We start from the raw sequence: 17,149 nt of genomic DNA, 5'->3' as shown, positions 1-17,149 counted from the left end.
GTGGAAGATCTATATTTTTTTGATAGCAGTAATGTTTATGAGGGCCGACTCCTGCATAAACTTACTGCTAAACATGTTGTTTCTAGTAAAATCCCTAAAATGAAGGTCAAATATTGCACCCAAGTTTTTAGTCGAACAGTTGGAGCCTTAATGACACTGATGAGCAGTAGCAAGGCTAAAAGTGTGTGCGGTACACGTGAAATGTCGGGTGATGGAATTGACACTGCTCGACTTATTTATTTTATGAATAACACTTTCGACAGTGTCAATAGTAGTGTTGCGCAGTCGACAAGTAGAACAGACATGACTTTAGTAAATATTTGGAATGTATCTATTTCGGGGTTTCGTAGCATAAGCTTTTTGAAAAGAAAGCCTACGGATAAGGAGCATCCAAAGGTACTGCAAAATTGGATTAGGACTCTTCAGAATTTAAAATTTTTTAAATCTCATCTGCGCGATCTTGGTTTTGTTGAATTTGTTACGCGTAATTTTAACCAAGACGCGCTTGAAAATTTTTTCGGCCAAATAAGGCAACATGGTGTCCGCAACACTAATCCCACTTGCAGAGCCTTTCAAGGATATTATCGAACATTGCTTATCAATTCATATATCGCAATTGGTAAGTGGGGATACCAATTGCGAATCTGAAGAATCCGCAGGGTTTCTATGTAACTTAAAAAAATTTATATCGGTTGCTCCACCGATGGAGGTCCACCGTGTACCGACGGACGAAAATGTAATTTCTCTAAATTTTAATGTTCCAAGGGCACCTGAATTAGCTATTCAGGCTGCCATTCGATATGTTACGAGAATTATTCGCAAAAAATATGTTTGCAAAAGTTGTTTGGCCTTATTTTTCAAAACCGACAATTTCGGGGAATATTCGTCGATGTATAGTGGATGCACATTTTTAATTTCTAAGGTCGTGTCTGTTTGCTATGCAAATGTTTCCAACATAGCACACATTTCCGGCCTTGCTACGGCTATTAAATTACAAATTTCGGAGTATATAAAATTTGATTTCATATGCTCCGAACATGGAAATGATTTGAGAACATATGTACGCAGAGTGTACAGAGAGTACGCACTTCTAACGCGACCTATCGAGGTGCGTACACCTAATGTAAGCAAGACATGATTTATGTTTTAATATGTTGCACTTAATTTAAAATTTCTCTTTTAAATTAAGTAGTCTTTTTTTCCAATATCTTTAATACTTCATTTTTTACATTTGAAATCTTTTTAGTGTACTTTATTTTCCACATAATAAATCAAATCTTGTATGAAAGTTAATTATCTAAACTATATTTTTATCGTATTATATATTCAATTCTATTTTTTGAATTATATATTCTACTGTATTTTTTTAATTATATATTCTATTGTATTTTTTTTTATTATATATTCTATTGTATTTTTTCTATTATATATTCCATTGTATTTTTTTAATTATATATTTTATTGTATTTTTTTAATTATATATTTTATTGTACTGTATATTTCTTTACATTTATGTATAATAAATTTAATTTCATAAAGTAGGGCCTTTTTTTCCTTCATTTACTTTTTATTCAATTTTCTTTTAAAACAGGTATAAATACACATATATAGGACCATGCTGTTGTGTGTGTGGCTCACGGATTATGTTGTATGCGGTAGTAACGACACTGGCGCCGCCAAACCCCGGGGGCTCAAACTAAATCGGGCTTCAACGCGAAATACGGTAGCTTGGCGGCCTTGGACGTAACGAACACCATGAACAAAAGACACCCTTTCGCTCATTGGCGCTGCGGATACAACCGCATCTTATACGCTCGAATTTCAACAGCCCGTAAAGGGTCGCACGCAAAATAAACATGAATAGCTAGATATATGAATTAAGCGAGCAAGAACAACCCTACTCGCGAGCTCGCGAAGCGAGCAAACAAAAAGGACCCCACTCGTTTTCTTTTTTTTTACATCTGCTCGTCGATTACGCCGAGATGGCTGGACCAATCGGGATGAAACCTTTTACATCTTGTAGAGCATGTCTTCCAGTTGGTCCCGTTATCAAGACATTTTACGATTTGACATTTTTTACCCGTTTTTTTTGTTGTTGCGAAAAACCGAAACATTTAATACTGCTTCTTACTGCGAGATGGATGGACCAATCGGATTGAAGCTTCTTGCATCTGGTAGAGCATAACTGCTACTTGGTCCCATAAAAAAATATTTGACCTTGTTTTATTTTTTACCACTTTATACTACTTTTTATCTGAAAAAGAGTACTATTTCACGTATGTTTGACCTAACATCGATGAACTCGATGATAATCCTTACGTTTGGCTGACGAGCAGGTTTTCGTGATGATCACATTTGCAAAAATTTATGAATTTTTTATTGTTTGTAACTATTGCTATTACAAAATTCTTATGTTTTTATGTAGCTTGGCGAGGAATTGACGGATCGAAATGGAACGTTCCACATTTAATGACAGATGATTACATGACGTTTAATTTTGCGCCACCTCCGAAAAGGTTGCATTGTATTTAATATGCTGTATTTAATAATTTAATCAAATTCATCAAGAGCTGATGAGTATTCATATAAATTATCTAGAAATTGTTTCATACTTTTCAGTGTAGTTTTAATGTTTTTTGGGCGTAAAATCTTTCAAACATTCATGCTTCGAATTCAAACTACCGAGAGTCTCGACCTACCTCAACTTTAGAACTGTTACATTACACTTTAATCTTATGAATACTTGAACTCAGAAGTTGCGTATTATTACATAATATATTTTGCTTTATCTAACAAATATCGTTACTTGCTAAGTAAGCGGCCTAGAAATTACGTGCGATCGTGGCAAACACAAGGCTTCGTTATCTTAAATAATTTTCTACAATAATTGTGAGAAGCATGAATTATTTCCTCGATGTCCGTACTGTTGAATTAATGTGAACTTTAGCCAGGGAAGTTTACGGTTAATTTTATATAAATTTAAAAGAAAACTGAATCAACAACATATTCAATGTTAGTAAATTTTGGATCCTAATTTGAAATGTGCATGTTATGTTTCAGTTGTAATCTATGACAATAAAATTCCAGGAAAATATTAAGATTTACAATAAGAGTATTTAAACATTGATAAATGGGCTCATATTTTTATAATAATAAACAAGTACCTACTACATATTTGAAAACACTATTTGTGTATTGATATTTTATGTATACATTGGAGCAATGTTATTTCTACTTATTCAATAATACAACGACGTTTTGGTTAAGCTATCTAAGTACAAAATTCGAATAAAAGAAAAAAAAAAAGAAATCGAGAGAAGTAGTTCTTTTTAAAAATGAATATACAACATAATATTGTGAAAGACGATAATACTTTTTTAAATCTCTCTAATACATTAAGACAGTCTATTCATGTACCCTAATTATATTCTGCACGAAAACATTAAAACGCTTTGTAAAGTGCAGTTTTTCACGAGTGAATTTCGCATGAACGACTGTAGCTCGTTTTATCAGCCTTTATTAATTCCCAGTTTGACATCTGTTTTTGCAAGACACGTTCTATCGACGATAGCGTGGATCCAACGTTATCATTATCCACCTAACAAGTTATCGTGATGTAGTTACGGCGTGTGTATACACGCGGAGTAATAATTTGATATGCATGCTCGTTACAAAGTGACATCGCTAATCGGTCGTCCCGTTTCGTATCGAAATACCCGAGAATCCAAAGGAGAAACGCTCTATGTACTATAATTTTTATCTCGGCATCAAATTAATGAATGTAATTCGTTTAACTTAACAAGCTGCCGTCCCTTTTAAATTGCGTTGATTACGATAACGAAAACTATGATTCAGTTAACGATAATGAGCGAAAAAATTAACGTCAGAGGTTCATAATTCGTTTCAAAGTACCTGTCCCGGTGCGGTCTAGCGCTTACTGTACACGCAAAACGTGTAAATTAACGCGAGCGAATCTTTGGGATCATAATTCTTTCAACGCAATACTTTATTTATGGCGAACAAAATTTTAACATAATCGCGTCTGTAAAATGCAAATTCGTGAATGTTATTTCAATATACAGAGTGAATTACAGGCTTACCAACGTTGTCTGTGCAACTCAGCACGGTTGATATTATACTTTAGGCGATAAAAACTTGTATTTGTAAGTTTTTTGTAAGACTTCTTGCATACAAGGATTGTAGAAGAAACAGTTTAAATTTTTAACTTAAGATCACACCAAATTACTTTTATTATTCTCTTTAATAAATCTCTGTACAAGCTGTCAACAGACTCCGTTTTTCTTTTTTTCGATTGCTCGGCTGTCGTTTTTTTTTCACAGACCTGTGTCAAAAAGCTCGCAGGGAGTTCGATCCGTTTTGCACAGATAGGTGATAGATGGCAACTCATATTTGAATGCCCAAACTCGGCTCTTTCCTCATATTTTTACTAACCGTCACAGAATTTAACATCTTGTAAAAAGATTTCCAAAAGGGAGCGTTAGAATTTGTTTATACCAAGTGTTATGACGAACATATAAACGACATAATCTTCTACAATGAATTGTAATCAAGTATATTTTCTCCAAAAATGAAACAATTTAATATACTTTATATCGAATACTGAATATCACTTTTGTTCTACTAAATAACAAAATCCTGAAGGGCCTTCTGAAAATTTCTTTACTTCTTACACAAATTCGAAACCAATCAAACGATTAATTAAATCCTACTAATTTCGCGTGGATTACATCATATTTCAAGTGCATTAAAATTTTTAACGTAGAATGAAAAATGTTATCATTTTGGCCTGCAGTGACTCTTGTGTTCTATTAAAAAATGTATATCAACACTCTTGATAAATAGTTAAAACAAGTATAAATACTATTATTCATTTGAAAATACTTATGGCATCTTGATGATCGTAAGCTGAGATAAACTGTTACTTCGAAAGCCAGAAGGCAATTGAAAGTAAGTTAGTTCTAAGTTTGCAGTTTGTAGTCGTGTTCAGCAGTTTCGAAATAACAAACACAGTTTATAGCAACAGACAACATAAACATCATTTGGTTATTCCTTCCCTGTGTCACACTAAAAGTAAATTGTTTATCGATGCCTTCACATTTCATATTTTTTAACCTTTTAAAGGGGAGCACAACCTTTCAATCCGAAGAAGTGCTGATATTCAGGAATCGTTTTCGACAATACTATAGGTTTAATGATATTACAAATATGTCAACCTATACAGGGTGTCTACGTATAAGTCCGGACATACGCAGGGTGTCAATTCTACAACAACTTTCCAACAAAAAATTACTCTTAGACACTTTTTTTGTGTCGCCTTATTCTCGAGTATTTTCACCTTTAATAGTCTTTCTATATTTTCGACTTGACACTCTTTAAACGGCCATAACTCCATTAAATTACAGTACACCATTCGAAAAAGCGTTAAATTTTCCATCTCCCTGATGCAAAATTCATTACGTAGGTTTAATAAGTGAAAAATTAGGTCAAACTTTACATTGTGACAATTTTAACAAATTTGACTTTTTCTCTATCCGTTTTTAGGTTTTAAATACATAGTTGTTTAGCGGGCACTCCTCGGGAAAACTTCCTCGAAGTCTCAGCTTTTGAATGGTATTGTCGAAAAAAATTCTACGGTGGTATTTTAGGGAGAAAATGATGTTTGAATGCACAAAAGCGGACGTTTTTAGGTGAAAATCGACATTTTTCAACAAATATCGACTTGTCACTTTAAAATTAGCTTGACATCGGGTTTGATGTATTTTTTGGTGACACTCCCGAGTCTTGCGGCCGCGCTTGTACGCGAACAAGTGACTCGACGTGCATCGAAGGACATTGACGCTGCCGCCTAGCGCGTAGCCTTCGCTACCGCGGCCGCTCCAACGGTCTACCCGCGCTCTGATTGGTCGGGGTTTTCTCTTAATATCTCCTTAACGAAGCCCCATCCGACATTTTTGCAAAGGAATTTGTTGTTCAGAATCGTCTCAGCTACCCCCCCTTTCCGGCTTCTCCCCGACTTTTGGGACACCCTGTATATCAATCCCGATAAAATTTCATTACAGCATGCAAAGAATGTGTTTATTTTAATATGGACGTACGGTATCATAAAAAGGTGTTACTGCAAAAGGAGCTATAGAATTTCGATTTATAATAACAAAATACGCTTGTCAGCGTAGTTTTAGTCGACATACCTTTCACATTTAATTGTTATCTGATGTTTCATTTAAAATAACAACTTTAGAGTTCGAATATGTTCTTTTGCACGCCCAGATATTCATACTTTTCGACATAATACAATGAAAATGTGGTTTGAAATGATCAACATTTGCATACAATTGTTATTTTTTATGGTGAACAACGCGGTGTTGATGGATTTTCACGAGATACTATGTGAAGCTTAGAATCACAAAAAAAATGATCTTATAAGTTTGTACACCAGTGTATCTTATACGTTAACTTTCGTAAATATACAGGGTGTCCCAAAAATGTTGTAACACCTTGAAAGAGGTGGTTCGGGAGGTAATTTGAAACAACTGTTTCCTAATCGAAAATATTGTGCGGGGTTTCGTTAAGGAGATATTAACAAAAAACTCCAACCAATCAGAGTGCGAGACGCTCCACCGACATGGCGCCCACTGGCGCTCTGATTGGTCGCGGTTTTCTGTTAATATTTCCTTAACGAAGCCTCGGACAATATTTTTCCTAAGGAAAAAATTGTTTCAAATCACCTCCCGAACCACCTCTTTCAAGGTGTTACAACATTTTTGGGACACCCTGTATAATTTCTAAAAATCTATTTAAAAAATTCACCTCTTTCCAAAATAAACATTTTTTCGCTTGGCAATCTGTGTACATTTGTGAAAGCCTAAAACGAGGAAATAGAGAGTAGGCGTAACTCGATAACACTTTTCCCCCCTACATTTTTGTAAAGTTATTAAAGTTAAATTTGTGGAGCCTGTTCTGTATGTAACGAGAAACTTTTCCATTCCGAACAAGATAGCAATATATCGCGGGCTAAAGGACGCTCGGGACCGCTATTTTTCTTCAATTTAAAGTTTTCTGTTTTGAAGCACTGGTCACGAAAATTAAGTGCGCGAAAGTTTCCTTTGCGTTGATAAACCAAACTTTCTATCAGTTTCGTGCGAACCGCCCAACTTCTCTAATATTGACGAAGTTCGACGATTTTCCACCGAGCAATTGCATTCCTCGAATTTGATGCGAGAATTTGTATTCTCTAGACGCGAGGGAACACAACTGTTAACCTAATCGGACTCAATGCTTTTTAACCGACTTCGAAAAGGAGGAGGTTACATCATGTATATTTTTTTTTTTTTATGTCTGTTCACCGATTACGCCGAGATGGCTTGACCAATCGGACTGAATCCTGTTCCATCTTGTAGAGCATGCCCCCCCCCGGTGGTCCCATTATCACGACTCTTTGCGATTTTTCATTTTTTACCCGTTTTTTTTGCCAAAAAACCGTAATTTTGATTATGTATATTCGCCGATTACGTCGATATGGCTTAATCAATCAGAATGGAACCTGTTGCATCTTGCAGACCATGTTCCCCCGGTGATCCTGCTGTCAAGACTTTTTGCGATTTATCAATTTTTACCCGTCTTTTTACCAAAAAACCGTGATTTTTAGGTATTCTTACCGATTACGTCGAGATGGCTTGATGAATCGGAGTGAAACCTCTTGCATCTTGTCAAATATTTCTTCCAGTTGGTCGCGTAAATGAAACATTTTGTGATTTGTCATTTTTTGCCCGTTTTTTTTTTTAAACAGAAACATTTTGTCTTGCTTCTTACTCCGAGACGGAGGGACCAATCAGATTGAAACTTCTTGCATCTGGAAGAGCATTTGCCACTTGGTCCCATAGCAAAACATTTGTCCTTGTCTTATTTTTTACCACTTTATATCACTTTTTATCGCAAAAAGCGTACTATTTCACGTATGTTTGGCCTGAAACCGATGAAATCGATGAAACCCCTTACATTTTGCTGCCGGAGAGGTTTTCGCAATGATCACAGATGCAAAAATTTATGAATTTCTGTATTGTTTATAACTATTGTTATCGCAAAATTCCTATTAAATGATGTAATTCGGTGAGGAAATTACTGAGCGCGATGGAACCTTGCGCATTTCATGATAGATGAATTCGTGATGTTCCCATTTGCAAAAATTTATGGAAACTTTTATTGTTTATAAAACCATTGTTAGTGCGAAATTGCTACGCTCTGGTGCAGCTCGACAAGGAATTTACCAAACGCAATCAATCCTTTTACATGTAGTTGCAGATGTATTCCTGATAATCCCATTTGCAATTATACAGGGTGTCCAAAAAATGTTGGATGTCCTTCAATGGGGTGTTTCGGGGGGGGGGGGGGGGTGATTTGAAACAATTTTTTCTTAACGAAAATGTTGTTCGAGGCTTCGTTAAGAAGATATTGACAGAAACCCCCGACCAATCAGACCGCGAGTATGGATAGGAGTAGCATAGGCCCCGCAGGCGCTCCACCGGCATACTCGCGCTCTGATTGGTCGGGAGTTTCTGTTTCTGGAATATCTCCTTAACGAAGCCTCGAGCAACATTTTCGTTAAGGAAAAATTGTTTCAACCCCCCCTCCCCCGCGGAGCAAGTCTTTTCAAGGACCTCCAACGTTTTTGGGTCATCCTGTATATTGCTCATAACTATTGTTATTGCATGAAACCTATTGGTTATAGATTGCCACTAAAAAGAGTGAAATAAAATAATTTTTTGGAAACAAAATTTAACCGACTTCAAAAAAGTACAGTGAAAAGTATGAAATAATTTCTAGTTAATGTATATGAATACGCACTAGCTCTAGATATAATTGCTTCCCATACAGTAAAAGTATGGGAAAATGCAGTGAAAAGCATGAAATAATTTCTAGTTAATGTATATGAATACGCACTAACTCTAGATATAATTGCTTAAAAGTATGAGAAAATGCAGTGAAAAATGTGAAATAATTTCTATTTAAACTGCATTGTTATTCACCATCGTTTGATGAATTTGGTTAAATTATTCAATACATCATATTAAATGCAATGCACCTTTTTCGGAGGCGGCGCAAAATTTAGAATTAAGTATATTAAAAATTGCTAAACTTGGTTTAACTTTCTGTCAGAGAAACAAAAAATATTGTCTTTATTTATTGCTATCATTACATCCACTCTGACATCATATTCATTAACACTATTCAATATCGCCGCCGCCACCAAATACTATCCCAAACCTATTCAGACAGTATTTCCATGTGGAGAGTTTATACATTAGCAGTAATCAATATGGCCGCCACTCCCCTCCAAAAAAGCCCCAAATCTACTCGCACTATATTTCCGTGTACATACTATATACATTAACTATTAATTCCTCATAGACAATAAACATGTATACATTGATAGCATTCAATATTGCCGCCTCTACCAAAAGATAACCCAAACCGGAATTAAAAAATTTTTACATCTGCGCCGCCTCCGAGAAAGGTGGATTGCATTTAATATGATGTATTTAATAATTTAACCAAATTCATCAAACGATGGTGAATAACAATGCAGTTTAAATAGAAATTATTTCACACTTTTCACTGCGTTTTCCCATACTTTTAAGCAATTATATCTAGAGCTAGTGCGTATTCATATACATTAACTAGAAATTATTTCATACTTTTCACTGTACCTTTCTTGAAGTCGGTTAAATTTTTTTTCCAAAAAATTATTTTATAGCACATCTTTTACCGTCTATTTTGTGTAAATCTATAACGTGTATCATTGTTGTTTTCCTAACGAAATAAATAAAACATAATATTATAATAATAACATAAAAATAAATTAAAGTAATATATAAATAATAATAATATTAATATCTAAATAAACCTCAATAATTTTATTTACATCTAGTATTAAGTAAATGTGATCTGAACAAGTTAATTCTTCTATTTCTGCAGGTATTACAATTGTTGAAAAGCACCAAGAATCCGATAAATAATAAATTATTACTGCTACATGTGAAGATCATTCGACGGTACGGTTAACATTCGCATTCTCAGTAATAACATTTAATTTCGGAACAGTCTATTGAATTTAGTTTCACTTTAGAGTTAACAACGAAACGTATTCTACAAGGTGTCCTAAAACTCGCGTGGAAGTCGGAAATGGGAGGGAGCTGAGACGAGTTTGAACAACAATTTCCTTTGGAAAAATGTCAGATGGCGCTTCATTTTTGAATAATTAACGAAAAACCGTCGGCCAATCACAGCGCCCGATTATCGCGCGCTCAGCCGCGAGAGGATAAGGTCGAACCAGGATTGGCTGGTTGCGCCAGGTCGCTGCGCAGCCAGCCGAGCGCGCGCTAATCGGACGCTGTGATTGGTCGGCGTTGTTCGTTAATAATTCAAAAACGAAGCCCTAACCGACATTGTTGCGAAAGAAATTGTTGTTCAGAATCGTCTCATCTACCTCCCATTTCCGGCTCCTACGCAAGTTTTGGGATACCCTGTATAATGCTGGATATATCACGCTTTTTACTTAATGATAAATTACGAACTACAGCCCCTGTAAATCATATAACAAGTGACGCTTTTACATGCAACGTTTTATCGCGAATCAGCATTCCTTTTTAGTAACGTACTTTTCATTTTACGTGCGCGCATTATTTTTACATTTTGCAATACCCGCATGCGAGTAGTCCCGTTCAATCATGTGACCGACTTAAATAATTTCTGCTCGACTTTTGAGAATTACGGGAACGCAACGTGGTTAGATATGTATCGTAAGTGCATACGTAATTAGGACTAGTGCTCGTATTCAGATCTGACGTAAAACCGCTCGGATCGCGAATAATTAATGCGCGTTATTCGCGTCGACGATTTTTAAATAGAACATGGAACGCGTAACGAAACTGAGGGGTCGCAATGGTAGTATTTTTCACGTCAAATCGAACTTCTTTATTAATCCGTTTGACTCTTATTTCGTCCTGTACCTTCGACGCTATACCTAATTTTACAAAATATTCAGGCAGTATTGTGTGCGAGTGAAAAATAAATTTTGTTTAGACTGTAAAAGTTTTTTATTGTGAACAAATTGTTTCCACTACGAAAACTTCTCCCTATGAACTTCTCCCCTTGAAAAGCTGAGACTTCGTGGAAGTTTTTTTCGAAGAGTGCCCACCAAACGACTATGTATTTGAAACCGGAAAACGAATAGAGATAAAGTCAAATTATTAGAAATTGTCACAATTTAAATTTTGACGTAATCTTTCACTCATTAAATCTGTGTAATAAATTTTAGTTTGACATCAGGGAGATTGGAAATTTAATGCTCTTTAGAATGGTATATTAGTTTTAATTTTACATTGTAAGTTGATGGAGTGAATGAATTAATTATTTGCCATTTTTCTTTTTCTCTTGTTGCTTGCAGAACGAACTACCGTCCCCATGCTTGGCAGTGGCTTTCCTGGGACCACTTTAGGTGAGTCATGCGATGCAGTAATGGAATATTTCTCGATTAAAATTTTCGGCAATAATTGTGTGCCTTCGATTTTCCACGTTTTGCTGACATGATGCGATTCAAAGCGCTCCTGTTTACGTTTATTATCGAGCGATGCAGAGTACTCTTGTATTCTAAAGGGGAATCGGTGCCTTCTTGCTTTGGGTAAGCCGAAGAACTCGATACGAAGAAAAATACGATTTCGTCTAACAATAAGAACGACGAAAGCCGGAGTTTCGTATAGACTTGACAAACTTGATTTATGTCTGGCAGCGCGACAGAAGTTCGCTAAAACGAGAGCAAAAAGAAATGACTGTTGATCATAAAGCTGCGATGTGATTGGAATTGCTTTCCTACCGAGTGATATGCGAAAAGGGTCACGGAAACCAGGAGTGTGCATCTAGTTCTATCATAAGTTTTGTTCGCGTATATCGAATAAAGCAGGCGCGTACACCACACGCTGATATGTCTGTTCAAGCAATTTGGAATTTTCACTGTCAAATAAAAAATTTTCTAACAATTTATTCTGAAGTCATGTATTGGATTTTTAATTGTATACAAGGTGTTCACAAAAAAGCATTCAATATTTATATGGTGTATAGGGCACAATGTACTGAGTAAAAAAGCTTTAGTAAACATAGGTCCAAAGGTCAACCGTTTCTGAGATATAAACATTTTTGTTTGCTAGTATCATGATTACTACTGGGTTTTCGATATGTTTAGAAGATTTTCCACGTGTCCGCCGCTCATTTCTGTACATGCTTGGCATCTTCTTCTCACAGAGTCGCGAACTCTCTCGAAAATCCCACATTTCTGTCGAATTATTTGACAAGCATGGTGGATTCGGTTACGTAGTTCCTCTAAGTCATTTATCGGCGTAGAATACACTTGGCTTTTTAAATATCCCCATAAAAAGAAGTCCAGAGGATTTAAATCGGGGGATCGAGGAGGCCATGGAACTGATCCACAACTGACTAAATCTCAATGAAATCTACTGTCGGCACTTGAATGGGAACATTCAGAGCGCAATTTATAAACACTGACATAAACATCGCATGCGATGCAAGCAAGTGAATCATGATACTAGCAAACAAAAATTTTTATATCTCAGAAACTGTTGACCTTTGGACCTATGTTTACTAAAGCTTTTTTACTCAGTACAGTGTGCCCTATGCACCATATAAATATTGAATGCTTTTTTTTTGAACACCCTGTATAAACATATGCATTATGGCATAAGGAATATTCGATTGACACGATGTGACGCACATTTTTAACCGACTTCGAAAAGGAGGAGGTTACTCAATTCGACATGTATTCATATACATACATATGAATTGTCATTAGTATCTGAACGTCCGCACTGTTGAACACAGCATTTTAGCTGCGCATACAGTCAGTGTAATAAGTATTCGTACAGTAACCATTTATTTTAAATTGGTTGCTGTACGAATACTTCTTACACTGACTGTAGTTGGAAAGCACCGAATTTTACATTGTGTTACACAGTATCGGCTTTGCACTTGATTGGAAAGGACTTTCATGTACTGGCAGCTCATTTTGATTTCACATCTTTTTCTACTTTCTTGTAGTTTTTTATGCGGATCTTTTATTTTTCTATGATAACTCCTTGAGTCCTCCACTTTTTCATGTACTTGGTGTAATTTTTTTCCTTTTTTGAAGTTTTTTATGGAGATCTCACTTCTTTTTACAAAGATAATTTGTATAGTGAATGACTTCGAATGATAGAAAATGAGAGATCAGTTTGAATTAAGAAATTTATTAAAGAAGAAATAAGAAATGAATAAAGAGATTAACTATTTCTAACGCACAATTTATTGTATTAGAATACAGTTCATACGTTCACAGAACGCATGGCAGAAAGTCTTGTTGTAACAAACTTAAATAATGAGAAAATGAGGAAAGGAACAGAGATCCACTATTTGTAATACATAATTTATTGTATTACAATAATATAGAAAAAGAGAGGTCAAACTTACAATTCGTTCTTTAAGTTCTCAAAAGTATGCACGACACATGACAGAAGGTCTTGTTGCAAGAAATTTAAATGTTACTGATAAAGTGATTACAATAATATAGAAAATGGGAGATCAGTTTGAATCCTTTAAGATTTCAAAAGTACGCGGAACGCATTGCAGTAAGTCTCATTGCAAGAAATTTATTAAAGGAAAAATGTAGTCACTTTATCAGTAACATTTAAATGCAACAAGACTTTCTGTCATGTGTCGTGCGTACTTTTGAGAACTTAAAGGACTAGAGAACCCCGAGGAGGCCGCAGTAGGGGAGTCCGATCCTAGTTCAAGCAATAATAGCATACATCTTCGGTTTTTGTTGTCGAGGGAACTGTATTGCCGCTAGCGAAATATTAATATTATTTGAACAAATTCAGCTACTAATTCGGTCGCTGTTCAGCTACTGTTTAATTAAATGACACACAAGATCGCTTCATTTTTGGGCGCTAGTCTAGCATAAACCCTTAAACGAAACATGTTATAGAATAAGGGAAAATTATAACATGTTTCACGTTTGATTAGCTAAAAATTGTAATTGATACAAAACTGTGCAAAAAATCGGATATATTCCGTACGATTTATATATTATTAAACGAAATTCTGAGGCTTCTTTTAGAAAACTCTTCATATTATTTTTTTTTAGCAAAGTTGAAAGATGTCTTTATTTATTATGTGTGTTTAATGTTCGTATCAAACATCATGACACCTTGTGGCATGCTTTTGCAGCTAAATCTAGTTTCCTTGATTATACAGACGATAGTGGCAGCTATATATAATATACTATACCTTCCGTTAACTCCAACATATTGAACGACACGTGTGATTCTAACGATTTTTAGTATACCTATAGTCAACGCAACATTCTTCTTAAAAGGTCAAACATATTTGTCTGTCCGATATTGAAATAGATATAGAATGCTACATATCGGTCACGTGTTTTGGAGGTATGTGCATCATATGTAAAGGCATGTATGTAAGCGACTTACGATTTTTTTAAAGTAATAGTCACCGATAAGAGGGCACGGTGAACGCGACATATATTGCCTCATTGACTTGTTAATTTTTTACTATGGTAGAGCCTCGACTGAAGTAAATAGGCTAGACGATGGTAGGATGATCGATCTTTTCGTGTAAACGAATAATCATATTTTCACCTGCAGGTAGATCATTTGTCACCGAACACTATATTATGCATTCGAAGCAAACAAGTTAGAACAAACATTTAGCAATTGTCGTTATTCTTCATTTTAATTTTTCAATTTCTCAGACCTGACTACACTGTTTTCTTCCTAATGACGATGGATGTACAGGAAGTAATATCAACATACACAGAAATGTAATTATGCAACTCATATGTTTATAATTTTCTATATAAGAATTAAACATGGGCCAAGTATAATAGAATATAGGAAAACATTATAAAATATTAGTTGTTAATGGTTTATAATTGTTTTAGAATGTTAAGCGTTTTAAAAGTAAAATATGGAATGTTTCAAGGTGTCATGTTGTTTCGATTACAGAAATTAAACACATTTTAATGGGGTTAAGTCAAGACGAGCACAATATCTATAATGTGTAAGAACTTTAAAGTTCTTATTTCACTATGTAGAACTGTTATCTGCAATTGAATAGTTTACAAATCTATTATATAGTTTCTATATTAATATATCCGTCGAATTCACTTGTTTTTGGGTGGATCTGGGTAAATACAGAGTGTCCCAAAAATGTTGTAACATTAATTTATTCAAAAGTACATTTACATGATTAATCAAAGGCAATATGGACAACGTAATTTCAATATCAGAAAAACTATATTTCCTTAAAATACAAACCAACGAGTCCAAACGAATAAACATTTATTTTTCCGGACAGTTGATACATTATAATACAAAATATCACCATTTATTTCACGGTATAGTTTTATTGTTGATGCTGAAACAAAAACAGAGACACGCGAAGCGTAAAATATATCGAGACAATAATGTACTGTGCGATTGCAAATATTTGCAGCAGTATATTAATCTAGCGGCAGTGATATTTACAGAATAAAATGCTCTTGTTAATATTTAACGCACAATACATATTTCATATTCGTTTGAACTCTATTATTAAAGAAGTAATAATTGTAATTGCTGTTGTGTTAAAAATTCTTTCACATTGATAATAAATTTTTGTTGCCACTAAGCATTACTTATGTTATACAAATTACATTAATGGCACAAATTTTCAGCAATAAATACAAAAGTACAAACATTTTTACTAATACAGTCTTACAATTAAAAATTTCTATCGTTTTTCTTTCCAAATTAACTAAAAAATATGTTGGATGACTCGCCGATACTGAAGAATTTTTTCTTTGCCATATTAAACAGTGAACTTTCGTTGTAAAATGTCAGTAATTTTAATCCCATTTTATCTCAACATTTCACTGCATTTAACTAAAAATTATTGTCAGATAATTTACTAAGCTATGCTACGATGAATCGGATATGCAATTCAATATTTTTTTTTAAACTTGCGCACGTATGTATGTATATACCTACCGTGTGGAGATATTATTGTATTGCAAATATTATGTAACAAATAATACAAAGGAAGTTGCATATGAACATATATATTACCGCTCAAAAGTATCTGTACACTTCCTCGTTCTGAACTGAATGTAATTTAAAGTAATAAAAGTAGTTAGAACGATTGTAGCATTTGCAATTCTTACTACTATGTACACTAAAGTATTATGCAACAATAAAGTTAATTTTTCGTGTCCTCAGTACGAAATCTAATGAAAAAATTTCATTGTTAGAGTCAATATCAATTTTTAGTTTATTTATGTGTGTATGAAAAAGCTTTTGAGAATTAAAAAAATTAATTCTGAAGGTGAGGTGTTAAAGAAAGTGAACTTGAATAGGATTTGTGAATTTGGCGATGTTACTGTTAAAAAATCAAAATTTTAGAAATTTTGTTGAATATTAATATTGCCAGGCCCGGCGCAAGACAGGTTCAGCGGATTCGCTGGAACCCGTCCCCGCGTTTCGAGGGGCCCCGCGGTCTACGAAAATTTTGATTAACTTTTTACGGAATGATAATACCATTAACAGGTGCAAGACATTTTTTTATTAGCGATCAGTTTAAAGGAGTGACAAAAATCATCAAAATGTTATTATTTAATATTCATCTTATAAAAGATATGTAACAGCATTTGTAAATAAATAATTCCGCATTGTAAAATTTCAGTGTAGGATTTGAATGTGAATTCAGGCCCGCAAAATTTTTGAACCCGGCTCCGCAAAAGGTCACGCCGTCCCTGAATATTGCAGTCAATATATTAAAGAGTTCTGATACTTTTGAGAAGGAAAGTGATTGAGGATGAATTCTAATTCCATCAATGATTTGACATTTTCTCTCAAATAGCGAATATTCAAGAGACATATCATTTAATAATTATAACGATTATCGACCATTACGTATTAACTACAATGCTTATTCTATTATATTAAACTGCCATTCAGATAAGATTTTATGTATTGAAGAAATACAGGGTATTCCAAAAATGTTGTAACACTTTGAAAGTGGTGGTTCGGGA

Source organism: Hylaeus volcanicus, unplaced genomic scaffold (assembly GCF_026283585.1).
Source record: "Hylaeus volcanicus isolate JK05 unplaced genomic scaffold, UHH_iyHylVolc1.0_haploid 12192, whole genome shotgun sequence".
In the NCBI taxonomy this organism is placed as follows: Eukaryota; Metazoa; Arthropoda; class Insecta; order Hymenoptera; family Colletidae; genus Hylaeus; species Hylaeus volcanicus.
The sequence above is the reverse complement of the archived record's forward strand: the minus strand, read 5'-3'. Positions refer to the sequence as shown.